At 39.7% G+C, this 13,826-nt stretch overlaps 1 protein-coding gene across 1 annotated transcript in view; it reads left to right on the top strand.

The window, feature by feature from the left end:
- Positions 1 to 2,819: 2,819 nt before the first annotated feature.
- sema3d (sema domain, immunoglobulin domain (Ig), short basic domain, secreted, (semaphorin) 3D) overlaps positions 2,820 to 13,826 on the top strand; it is a 65,581-nt gene continuing 54,574 nt past the window's right edge. Inside the window, exon 1 of the mRNA XM_041796249.1 lies at positions 2,820 to 3,092. The gene's annotated coding sequence lies outside the window, so the exon portion shown is untranslated. The remainder of the gene's footprint in view (positions 3,093 to 13,826) is intronic.

Genomic DNA, 13,826 nt, shown 5'->3' on the forward strand with positions numbered 1-13,826 from the left:
TGCTGGTTCATTCCTCCCAACAGAGCCTAAGGAGCAAATATCAGCTTCAGAAAGATAACCAGCATAGGCCTTGACTAGACATGCTCAAATATGCTAAAAATAATTACTAGATTTTCAAGTGGGTAGGCACATTTTCATACCCAGATCTATTTATAATGTGCTCTTGTGTAGGAGGCACGAGGAAACTGTGATTAGGGGAGCTGTTGTGGCAGGTGCTACAGGTGTTTCTTTTCTTTTTGTTTTTTTGGCAAAACAGCCAATGAAAAGAAATCTGCAGAATAAGATATTAAAAATAGAAATCCAATTTGTCAGTACAGTGACATGAATCCAGCAGTGGTTTGACTTTCTTGATCACTATTACTGCACAGTGAAACTGACGGTATTAATTTAATCCTAAAGAGTAATATAATACTTTCAAAGGATCAGTAACGGTCCACTACAGAGGATTAACATTCATTTTTCAACACTTGGTTTATATTGGTCTCAGAGATCCCCAAAACATGCCAGTGAAGTCTGTTAGTGAAAAAACACTCCAGTACTGGATTTTTGCATGTCAAACCCCTTGTGTTTCAGCCCTGCTCAGGACGAGCTGTTTCTGTATCTGTAGCTGTAAATGCTAATCAGCTGTCTGACCCTGCCCCTGACCACGCCGTCTCAGGAAATGGATGGGGCTTTCTTCCAAGCAGGGAGGGCCAACAAAACATGGGGGCAGTGCTAACTCCCCACATGACATCATGAGGGAGAAAACTGAGAACAGCTTGTTTTAGAACACATTTTCTGAAAGGTGGAGAAAGAGAGGGGTGGGGGGCGATTTCATATTCTAAGTGTCAGCTATAACACTGATATTTGAACACTTCTGAGTTTGCTGTGCTGTTGCTACCATTTATTTATGTTTAATTGATTTTATTTTCTTAAAGTTTGCCTCAGTGGAAGGAATAATGACAAATATACAATGGGGTATGTCAGGATAACTCGAAAAATCTGTACAGATTGTTTAAATATTACCAGTGATGTCAGCCAACATAGCTTTAGTCCTGCAGTACACCACTAAAGTGCATTAATGTCAAAGGCACAGTATGTGAAATTTTGCCACCAGGTGGAAAAACAAAAACAGTATGATGAGTACAGACCAGCTCTGCCCATCTCCGCTGTTTACCTGTTGTTTTGAATTCAGGATGCTGCTCATTAAAAACAGCACCTCATAAGGAGTATTCACTAAACATTCATAAATCTAAACTGCACTCAGAAAGACACTTCCTCGTTCAGGCTAGAAGCGGTCCTACTTTTTTTGCACTCCGAGCAACGCTAGGGTGTACGCAAATCCTGGGACTGCTTCAAGCACAAACGCAGAAGTACCTTTTTAAGTGCAATTCTCCCTTTTTATGGAAAATTTACAAATAAACATAAAACAAATGACGGCTTTCTGTTTTGTAAATCAACTTAAAAAGTGCTGTTTTTATTAAACAGAGCCCTCAATTCAAAACAAGTAGTATTAAGAAGAGTCGAAACCAAAGAAGGCATTTTCATAACTACAAAAACCTTGGGAAGTCAGCACTCAGACATGTCCTTTTGGCTTACTTTATTTCCAGGTGAGACAGTGTAAGACACAAGGGCGTGTTTTAACTTGTATGCTGAAGAAGACCATGAGTCAAAATGCATCTATTGTGGCTTGTACACTGTCTCCCCTAGAAATAAAATAAGCCAAAAGTACACACAAACTGAGTGTTGACTCCTCAGGTTTTGTAAGTCATTTTTGTCGGTTTTCCTAGGAAGTTTTATTGTTGTAATGAGTGAAAATTCTCCAGAATTCTGATGGGGGTAATTTGCAGCTCAAGCAGACATCTTTTGCACACCTAAAAGCCATGCTGAGATAAAACAAATAAAAAAATAAAAATCACCTCTACACCCTGAATACATGGTCAAAAGCTTGTCTAACCAATGGTAGCCTAGCAACTTCTCGGAGAGGGTCGAACTAACACTAAAATGTCATGACATAAAACTGTTATTTTGCTTAGAAGGCTTAAATACATGTATATGACACTGCCTGATATATAACCTGGCATGCCAGATGGATGTGTGTGTTTCACACATCCATCTGGTAAACCACTCACAGACAGTGTCTGGGAAAGGGCAGAGCCTTTGAAAAAAAAAAAACCTGAATTGGATGAACATTCTCTCTGTCATATCTTTATGGGCCAACCAGAGCAACAAAACACGTGACGTAGCTGCTACCTAAACTCCATAAAGAACTGCATAACATGTTTTTGAAAACAACTCAGTGCTGTTCTTTGTTCTTCTTTGAACAAAGAAATGGCGTCAAGGTCTGATAAAACTGGTACTTTAGCAGCATCCACGCTAATGTCTTCTGCCATTATTGCATGTTGCTGCTTGCTAACGTCACAGCTCCGCAGCTCCTGAAAGTACTGCCCCTCCACGCTGATTGGTCCTGTCACTTTCTAGCCGGCCCAAATGACTCAGACAGAAGCTTTGCAAGGTAGATTCGCCAGTGTGAATTTTTCAAAGTTACCTGGTAGCTTTAATGTGTATAAAATTGATAGATTAGGCGTAATTATTGAGTTAAGTACCTGTTTTTTATTTATGTAGGCTATTGTCTTTAATCAGCTTGAGTGCAGTTATGCACAGCCTATAGTGTACTAAATAACCAAACACAAATGTCAGAGCAATAATCATTAAAACCAAAGTGGGCATTAGCTTCTTCGCCCGTCCAGCCAGGCTGAGGACGTACAGCTGCTGAGGGCCCCTCCCCTCCAGCGGCAGCGTAATTAGGAGTTTACTGTCTGTCTTTCCTGAAGCGGACTGCCACAGAGGAAGCAGCCACCCAACACACACACCTACACACACACGCAGACAGACAGAGTGCAGCGAGAGTTCAAGAGCGCCAGTGTGCTACAATTAAGGAGAGGAGAGGTGGTGTTTTGGGGAACTATCCTGTTTATTCCTCCACTTTCTTTTTGGTCGGGACGCTGTTGCGCTAGTGTCATACTTTTTAGTGACTTTTCAGTTTGCGTCAGCTAATTGAGGAGTGACGCTGCGGTCCACGCGCTGCGCGAGAGGGAGCAGGACGCACACAGGTAAGATTCTGTCGATGGCAGATCATGCTAATCTTGTGTTTCATATGGTTTTTATATTAAAGTACTAGCCTGTTTTGGACAAAGCCATCTGCTGGGTGCTTTCCTGTTTTCATTCAACCACATTTTAAGTTGATAAACTTGGTAGATATGATCATAAACTAGTGATGCACAACAAGTCAATTTTTGAACCGATACCAATAACCGATAATTTCCTACTCCTGATGGCTGATAACCAATAGGAACTGATAATTTTTTTCAATTGTTGATTTAAAAAAAAAGTTCATTCAGTGTGTTTATGCACATCTGGGGGGGGGGGGAAGAAGGGGTTAACATGTAGTAAGCAAAGATAAATATAATTAAGTCTAACTGACATCACTTGTGTTTAGATCAAAAAACAAAGAACAATTCTGACTTTACAGCTTTTATTTTTTAGTTAAACATCTGTGTATCAAAACAAAGTGCAATATACAAAAAACTGACATATGTTTTTCCCATTTTCCCTCGAAATGAACTTAAGTATCTTGACAAGTGGTGAAATCTGACATTTCAATAAACTAAGCAAGAATTCAGCTGACTAATGTCAAATCAGACATAAAACCAAATGATAACAGGCTGTCATGCTTAACAAATGGAGATGTTTGGGGGTCTGTTTTTTGTTTTTCTTTTTGCTGCATAAGTCAGAAATAAAGAGAGCTGATGTTTTGCATAAAGATTAAAAATATGCACTGACATGTATCATATCAGAAATAGGGTAAAAATGTTAAGTACACTGTGGTCTGTGGCTAAACTTCTGTTCCTAACGTTGATCAGACTGTATGATCAGGAGACTGTCAGACTTACTTTCTTATTATAACGTTGCGCTTTTTGGCTCTGGCAAACTTTCTGCAGCTTCCAATGCCTGCTGAATCAGCACTCTGCCCGATATTAGCCTTTGGCTTGGACCCAATGCCCGCGGCTATTGGCTACTGCTGCTTCGTTTTTACGTCGTTAGGATGATGGCTTTTACGTGACTTATAAGATCTGTTGTGTTAAAACTCGAGGACTGTTTTCCACTCTTCGGAATCTTTGCGGGGCAAATTTTGCAAACAATGTATTGTTATCCTCCCCATAAATACTTAATAACTCCACCAGTACCGCTGTGTTGTTAGCCTCTATTTGCCTCTTAGCACTGAGGCTGCTTCCTCTTCTTCTCTGGTGTGGGTCACGTACGGCGAGGCCACCTACTGTTTTGGAATGTGCAGTCTCATGAGAAAGAAAACAAACACCTTAATTATCGGAGGATTTTATCGGTTAGTTTTTATTATCGGGATTATAAAAGATATGCAATACAATATCGGCCAATAATTTATCGGTACCGATAATTGTCATGCATCCCTATCATAAACTTATGCAGACTTTTTTGGATAGTTTTCATTTTTCTTTGTTGTTGAAATGTCTTCTTTTTACTTAACACATACCCAGCTCATATAGTTCTGTGATTTTTTTTTTTGAATACTCAGTCTGAAACAAACCAGTGTTTTAAATCGATATCCTAAATGTTGACTTGGAACAGAGAGAGCTTTGCTGGAAGCATGGTACCAACTAACTTTCTCAACACAATACACCCTAAAAGGCTTTGATTATCTTATGAAGAATTTGGTCAACTTATAAGGAGCATGTAATCCTTTTGGAATTGTAACAATAAACAGTCTTTGTGTAACAATGGTCCTCTTAGGCTGTAGTAATGTATTTCCCAACTATACAAACAGAAATGGGCTGATGGTGTTTTAATGACTATAAGTATAATGATCTTTTTATTATACATTTGGATTTGCAGTCTGTGTTTTCAATTATGAGATATCATTCAATTATTAAGGCTTTAGATTATAAGTCTCTATAAAGTGATAAAAAAAACTTTATTTTAGGCTTGTTGTTTGCCAGGCTACTGTAATATGAACACCCAGGCCAAAATTCCGTCATGAAAAACTTCTTTAAGTTTATCAAATTAAGCTTCATAATCATGAAAAATTAGGCAGCAAAATCTGCTGTAGGTTGGTGTAGGCGTGTCTGTCAAGTGAGCGGAAGCCACACCCACTAAAGAGAAATACGATCCTCTCAAATAATCTGACTGGACTGCAGCTGCTTGGCTCTGTGCCAGAGCACATTCGGAAGTTGGGGATTAAATTTACTGTTTTCTGGTACAAATCTCTCTATAATGATACTTTTAGTGACCTGTAGGCCACTGTGTCTGATAGATTTAGGACATTTACCTCACAATGGATAAAAACACAGCATGTTACTGGCTGTTAAATTTCAGTAAAGACATCAGCTAACAATAGACTGTACTGAGATGATATTTGGTGATTTTATATCATTGTAGCATCTAAATTAAAAACAGTGACTTTTAAAGGTATCTAGAGGTAGAGAGGTGCAGGTATAAGAGAAGTTAGTTAAGTGGTAAGATTTCTTTTGACATGTTGGCTCAAAACACTCCGGCTGAATAACCTTTATAAAGTATCTTACACTGATCCTCCTTGTCTTTTTACAGCACATAAGATAAGTTTCAGTGAACACCTTTTCTTTATATATGACAAGAAATATTCGCTCTCTTGTGTGTTCAATAGTCCAGTGATCAAGCTGTTCTTCCTGCAGTCTCAAGTACCCACTCTCCTCCTACTCCACTTAAGGTTTAATCCAGCTCCTTACAAGGAGGTTTGGTTGAGGGGGTGTTACAAGAGAGGTAGAGACAGGAGCACTGCTGTGTTGTTTTCTCCAGGAGTGTCTGATGGTTTTCAATGAGGAAGACAGAGGCAAATAAAGGATTTATGTACGGCAGGAGAGAGAGAGAGAGAGATACTGTTTGCCACTGAGGTAATGCCTTCTTTGTGTGCTCATTGCAGACAGCTCAAAGTGAAAACAAGCAGTTTAGAGGTTTTAATGCAGATGCAGCTGCTGGAATCAAAGCCTAGAAGGCTGCAATTGTGAGCTCAGAGGACTTTAAAGGGACCTTTGAAGAGTGACAACACGTTTTGAAGATGAAACTGTATCTTAGTCTGATTTCTGTTTGTGCTTGGGGATGATTGGAAAAGTAGATTTGATAATTGCATAGTGTGTGACTCAGTGAAGGGTTTTAGTATGTTGAATGGGTTGCTTTGTTTGATATGCCAATATCAGTAACCCTGTGCAGTGCTAACTAAAGCTATGGAAACTTTGGACACTTCAACACTTTTCTATGCCAAACATTTAATGAATAAAATCTGTCTTTTAATGATCACTTGTAAAGCAAAGCATTAAAATCACTACCATACATCTGTTTCTTTTTCAAAGATTTATATTTGGAGCTTTCTTCCTTTTATTACAGAGATGAGTTGCCCTTTTGGTGGTTTGTGTTAGCTTACTTTGCAATGAATGCGTATGCAAAGGGGAGGGGTTTCATGGTCTTGCTTTTGCACATTTGTTACAGGACCCCTAAGCATTCATGGAATCGACACCTATGCCGACAAATTGCATGGAGAGGTGTTTTTCCCCAAATGACAGCATAATAGCTTAGCATCTCTGCGTGCCGGTGTGTTTGCAGTGATAGGACAATAAGGGTAGCATTAAGGCTGTGCGTTTTGATTTCTTTACAAAGTACACACTCTATTGGGAGCTTTGACACAGAATCACACTGTTTGGCTGCACGGAGACGGATCCATATTCAAACATGTTTACACAGCATCACCAACTACAACCGACAAATAAGCAAATAAACTGTGATTTCTAACACCAAGGTGTGACAAATCTTCTGTGTTATCTTGTTAGATATAAGCATGGAGAAGTGCTTTAAAGAGAGCTTACTTCAAACAGGGATCACAGAGCAGGTGTATCATCACATCCAGGTGTGCCAAATATGTTTCTCTGTGGGCGTGTTTTAACAAAGTCTAGTTGTTTTCTAGCTCTGTCACTTTCTCTCTCAATTATAAAGAAAAACCAGACTCATATTCCTGCTGTAGTTTCTGTCTTTTGTGTTTTTTTAGGAGTGAAGGCTGTCTCCTCTTTGGCATTGTGGTGGAGTTAGCTTATGTGTTATACAGGGGATATGGACAAACATGGAAAAAGGTGTTATGGTACCATTTTCAAACAGGTACACCCAAGAGGTCTTCAGAGAGGTATCAAGGACAGTTGGAGTAATGGTATGATGCAAAAATCAATACAGACAGACAGACATGAAGCCAATTATAGCAGTACCATAGGAAAATGGATAGAGCCACAAACAGGGATGAGAGAGTGGGTAATGATATGCTGTGAAAGAGCCACAGGGACCTGGGCTGACCATGCATATGGAGTGCAACCTAATAAGGCCATCTGTGCCCCACCATTCATCTATTTCATGAGACACATCTTTGGTCAAGGTATTTAAAGAGTTGACACCATATTTGTACAATTTTGACAATGTTCAGGAGTTTGCTTTACATGTTTAATAATGAAAAGAAACTGTTCCCAATACTGTGTAACTTCTGTTTTTGTGTCCATTTTATGTCAGTATCTTTTGATTGATACTAGTATCATGTTGATGTTTAATCTTCTGGTAGTGTGACGAGCCTAGTGTTCATCCTTGGCCTCCAGTGCACTCCGATTCGCTTCTGTTCTGTTTGGCATGCTGACACACATCAATATTCAGCTGTGTTTTGAATGGCCTACAGCACCGTCCCTGCACGTCGCAGCAGCGTCACGCCCAGCCTCTTTCCTGGATGATGATGAAAACTAAAAAGTGAAAGAGCGCTTTCTCAAAATTCAACAGGATTTGGGGGTAAAGTGTTATTAAAACATAGTTGCAGCCATGCTGCACACTAACCCAGCCTTTTATGGTTATGTTTCCAGAATCCCTCAGTGCATGGAGACAAAGCAGCTCAGCCACCTTTACTGCAGTGCTGATGTTAGTGTGTTTAGAGAGTCTACAACAGCTAGGTGCCAATGACTTGCAGACAGACAGCTTGGCTGGGCCTTTCTGCCCCGCAGCTCAGTGGCCTCTGTGTTTCCTCAGTCTGTGCTGGTTTGGAGGGGACCACGCTACTGAAGCCTTCCCAGGAGTGGGAATGAACAAAAGAGCATACTTCCCACATTTCTACAAGACTTTAATGCTCTTGAGAGGAGTTTTTGCATAGCATACTTGGGTGTACCCTTGTATCCTCAGGCCATCAGCAGACGAGTGAGAGCACTTCCAACTGTCACTCACTGTTTTCATACCCTCTTTCTCCCATCTGCTTACCTCAGGATGGTATTAGCTTACACACACATATGCTCATACATGAAGGCCTGCACTCATGCACATTCAGAGGTCATGACCTGTTCAGCATGTTTAGAATTACCTGTTTTGTTGTCCCTTATCAACAAACCGATCAGCGTGTTTATGTATAAGTTGTTGTCTCAGTTACATGGATGCTTCTTGGTTTTAAATTGCTGCCTTGCATTGTTTCCACTTGCTTTTTTGTTTCCACCCCCTCTGCTGGAAAGAGTCAAACCACAGATCCAGCAGTATCCCTTCTTTCCACCAATATTCTACCTTCACATGCAGAGGAGTGTGTGTCTTCTTACTTGTATTTTTTACTTTCCATATATTTTATATCTACTCTATGGATTTTTACATCATGTATTAATCCTCCAAATATAAAGTCCTGTATAAAAGCAGCACTATTATTTTTCACTATCCCATCTTATTCATCTACTTACAAATCATAGCAGAAGTTATCCCACACTTCATAAAAAAAACAGGCCACAACCATCCCTACTGTTTTGTTAAACATCACAGCATTTATCCATCAGTGAAGTTCAGCACATTGGAAAAAATTGCAAAGAAAGGCAGAAACCTCAGGAAAACCATCCTCCCAGTCAGTCAGTATCTGCAGTGACCTGATGTTAACAAAAGGTGAAAGAGGACAAGGTAGTTTGCTTGTCTTTTGTCTGTCTTTACTGTGAGTTTATGGTTACCATACCAGCAAGCTGCCCTGAAAATTCTTTTATGAGTGTTGTTAGAAACAGTAATAGCATAGGGAGGGACAAAATGTGGACAGACAGGACCTCAGGCCAGGAATTTTATCCATCTCTTCTGGGTTTTCCCCTAAGACGTAAACTTTGCTTCCAAAACGGAAGACATTACACCGTGATGTTTTATAGTTCTGGCATTACCATTCATTGATTTCCCACATACTTTTTAGAGCAAACTATGATACCCATCATATATGCTTCCATTTTTGCTATGATATTTGGATTGTGTTTTTAAATGTATGAAGAGCCTAAGTGTGTCTGTAAATAAAGTCTCACCTCATCCAACTGTGTATGGCTGGGCCTGCCCACAAATTTGGCTGGGCCCCTGACAGTCCCAGAGAACGGGCCCTCCCAGGGCGTGATTTAGTGTCAATGTGTGTTGGATCAGTAGCATTGATGCTAGTCTTAAGGCCACTTTTGATCAATTTTGCACACTTTTCCTGCCAAGTTTGGCCAATTTCTGCCTTTTTTGCCTCTGTTAACCCCTGTCTGCCACGTCAAACACATTTTGGCACTGATAACCTATTATTGTCACTATTTAATCTGATTTCACTATGTTTTCTGCCCATTTTTGCCTCTTCAAATCCATTTTGGTTACTTAACCCCTTTTCACACTATTTTTACCTGTTTTCGCTAATTTTAACCCATTTTTTCCAATAGTAATTCCTTTTAACCACTTTTGCGCCCATTTGTGCAGTTCTAAGTGCACTTTGCTATTTTATGCCCTTTGCTGCTAACTTGACACACCAGATGCATTTGTTTCACACATCCATCTGGAAAGGCTTCAATAGGACACGTTTGAGAAAAGGCACAGACTTTGAAAAAAACTCTGGTGAACGTTCTGTCTATCACATCTCTACGGGCTAATCAGAGCAAAAAAGCATGTGATGTAGCTGTGTGTGCGCAGCTACTGAGGAATCACGCGAAACATGGCGACTATAGACGTGTAAGTACTCGACTTTTTTTGTTGTTGAAAAGAAAATAACTCACTGCTGTTCTTTGTTCTTCTTTTAACGAAGAAATGTCATCAAGTTCTGATAAAACTGGCGCTTTAGCAGCATTCACGCTAATCTCGTCCTCCATAACTGCACCAGCTCTTGCTGCTGCTTGTTACGTCACGACTCTGCTGCACCTGAAAGTGCTGCCCCTCGTAGCTGATTGGTCCTGTCACTTTCTAACCGGGCCCAAACGGTTCAGATGGGAGCTTTGCAAGATAGATTCGCCAGTGAAAAACAAAGAAACAGGCGTATCCATCTGCTTTGCAAGGTTACTTTGTTGACACTTTAAATCCATTTTTGTCACTTGTACCCACTTTTTACCACCCTTTCTGGCTGTTCTTGCCACTGTCATCTAATTTGTATCACTTTTGCTGATTTTTTACCTCTTTTGACTAGGGCTGAACAATTTCGGAAAATAATGTAATTGCGCTTTTTTCCCTAATATTGCGACTGCCATTTGATATGCAATTATTTCTTAACTTTCTTTAATTCTTAATCAAGGGCCGATCAATTCTTTAAAAAAAAAGTTATTTCGATGATTATGACACTTATTGTAAATTGGATATGAAATGTTGCATGAAGGGTTTTTGTCATTCTCATATTTAATAAGGAAAAAGAACAAAAATGAAGGTAGGGTTTTTGAGACTATTCTAAAATAATTGGCACTTTAAGGATTGCATGGTGTGTCATGCATAACATCTCTGGTGCAAAAAAAGGTTCAAAACTGCTATTTTTGACACAGGTCAAAGAAATATTGCACCTTCTTTGATTTGAAAATTGCAGCAGGCCATATTGCAATTTAATCTAATTTTTGATCAATTGCCCAGCCCTACTTTTTAATCCTTTTTCACCCCCTTTTGCCCATTTTTGCCACTTTCTGCCTATTTTTAACTCTCTTTTGACACATTTTTGCCACTTTTTAATCCAATTTCACCAACTTTTCTGCCTATTTTTTCTATTTTGAATCTATTTTTGTCTATTGTAACCCCTTTTCACCACTTAACTGCCAGTGTTTGCCAATTCTAACTCATTTTCGCCACTGTTTACGTATTGCTGCCTCTGTCAACCAATTTGTGTCAATTATTAACTCCTTTTCACCACTTTTTTTGTGCTCACTTGTGCAGTTTTAACCACAATTAGCTATTTGTCTGCCCTTTTTTGACATTTCTACCACCTTTTCACCACTTATCTTTCTGTTCAGGCCCCTTGTAACCAATTTGTGCCACTTTCAGCCTATTTTCTTCCATTTTTTTGCTGCTGTTTACCCATTTTTGCTTCTTTTGACCCATTTTTGCAAACACTTAATCATGTTTCACCACCTTTTCTGCCAATTTGTGCCATTTTAAACCCATTTTTGCTACTTTTAACCCTTTTTTGTAACTTTTAACCAATTTAAAGCTCTCCCCTTTATCCTCCCTTATGGGCGTCCTTGTGTAGGGCAGTTTACTTACTGGTCTGATGTGTTAAGCTGAGCCTTTACAGTGCTCTGTGATCAGACTGCTTCTAGATTTCTGATTTATTGGATTTATTTGAAGGTAAATTGCTACAGGAAGTACAAACTTTCCTAATGGTGAGAGGTCAGATGTTGTACTCCGAAGGCAGTATCAGGTAACGTTACCTAACATAATCATTTGTCCTTATTTTGGACTAATTTTGATGCAACCTTTTCAACTTTTGAGCCCAACTCTGTCTGTGTCACCATTTTCTGTGTAAAGTGATACTTGAAAAATTTATTTTGCATTCATTTTTTTGAAAGATGTGTAATTTCCCCAGAGATGCACATGCTGTGCCTGCTCAGATTAGGTGGGGTAATGTTTGAGGTTATAATGAATCACAGCTTGCTGTCATGGTGTTTACTTTATAACCCCAGCAAACAAATAAGAGAAAAAAGCCAGTGATTCCTAAGAAAAACACCAGAAAGCTTAAGTGTATTGAGTTGACGGTTTTTTGATCTTGGTCCAGAATAATTTTACATGACCACAGGGAGCACATGTTTTCTATTTACTAGAAGGAGTAAGCTCTCAGCATACAGTTAAACACAGTGAGATCTGTACTAAATGTGTCATGTTAACATTATTAAGCAAAATAGTTCAGGCAGGAGTGGAAGATATACTGAAGTTGGACCCTTCAGATGAATATAACCTGTTTTTATTTGTCGCCTGTGGACATGACGCTGACAGTTGTTTTCTTTTGGCTTGTTATTAGAAGTGAAATAAAATGCCCTTTCTCTAAAATATACACAGTATACATAAAAGTGCCAAAATATGAATGGAAGGAGAAGTACATGTCTGTATTTGAACAGTGCCGTGTTTCCTTCTTTAGTGCCATCTTTAACTTGAGTTACAGCTACCAGAACCACTTCAACATTTTAATACTATTTCTATATGCTTTATAGTTTGTATTCAGTGAAAACACAAACAGTATGGTTGTCCTGTATTTCCCTGTGAGACATGAACTCACAGAGCTTGTTGGAGAGTTACATGCTTGCTTTAAAGCAAAAAAAGAAAGAAAATAAAAAGATGATTGACTGTTGCCAAGAAAAACAACTAATGTCTCTAGAGCTAGAAACAATTAGCTATGTTGTTCTGCCAGGTCAGTGCCTGTGGTCAGAGAATAAAGACAAATAACCGCGCTAATGCACTCTGTCCTGTGGAGATGGAGAGTTTGATAATAGAGTGCTCAGCGGGACACCTGGGTGCTGCTAAATGCCTCATTAGGGGTGGTCTCTGTGTGTGAATGCCAATGTCCAGAGCACTTCTTCACCATCTGCTCTGGCCTCAAGCCTGCTGACAGCTTTTGCTTTCTTTTCAAAGAAGAGCTACTTATTGTTTCTTCTCTAGCCTCTATATAGTGCCTATCAAAAGTACTCACGATGATGTTTTACCCTTTTATTAAATATATAGATCAATCATGGTCAAGACAATTTGGCTGACTTTAGAAAGTCAGTATTTAGTAGATGCACCTTTGGCTGCAATCACAGCACTGAGTCTGTGTTGCTAGGTCTCAACCAGGCTTTCACACCTGCAATTTTACTTTGTTCATGTTTGCAAAACTTTTCAAGTTATGTCAGGTTGCACAGGGATCAGGTGTGATCAGCCCTTTTCCAGTCCAGCCACAAATTCTCAGTTGGATTTAGGGTTCGGCTTTGACTTGGCCACTCCAGAACATTCACCTTGTTGTCTTTAAATTATTTCTGTGTAGCTTTTGCTGCGTGCTTCAGGTCACTGTCTTGCTGGAAAATAAATCTTCTTCCAAACCGTAGTTCTCTCGTAGACTGAATAAGATTGTTTGCCAGGATTTTCCTATATTTTACTGCAGCCATTTTACCTTCTACTTTCACAAGCCTTCCAACAACACTTCTGCCGAGAAGCATCCCCTCACCATGATGCAGCCACCACTGTGCTTCATAGTGGGGATGGTGGGTTTGTGGTGATGTGCAGCATTTCGTGTCCATCAAACGTAGCGTTTTGTCCAATGTCTAAAAGACCAGTTTTGGTCTCATTAGACCAAAGAACTTTCTTCCACTTGACTGTGGAGTCTCCCACATGCCTCCTGGCAAACTCTAGTCAAGATTTAGTGTGAGTTTTCTTCAACATTGGCTTTCTCTCTGCCACTCGCCCATAAAGCGTTGACTGGTAAAGAGCCCTGGACAACAGTTGCATGCAGAGTCTCTCCCATCGCAGCTGCTGAATCTTGTAGCTCCTTCAGAGTAGTCATAGGTGTCTTGGTGGCC

Source organism: Cheilinus undulatus, linkage group 9 (genome assembly GCF_018320785.1).
Source record: "Cheilinus undulatus linkage group 9, ASM1832078v1, whole genome shotgun sequence".
Taxonomy (NCBI): Eukaryota; Metazoa; Chordata; class Actinopteri; order Labriformes; family Labridae; genus Cheilinus; species Cheilinus undulatus.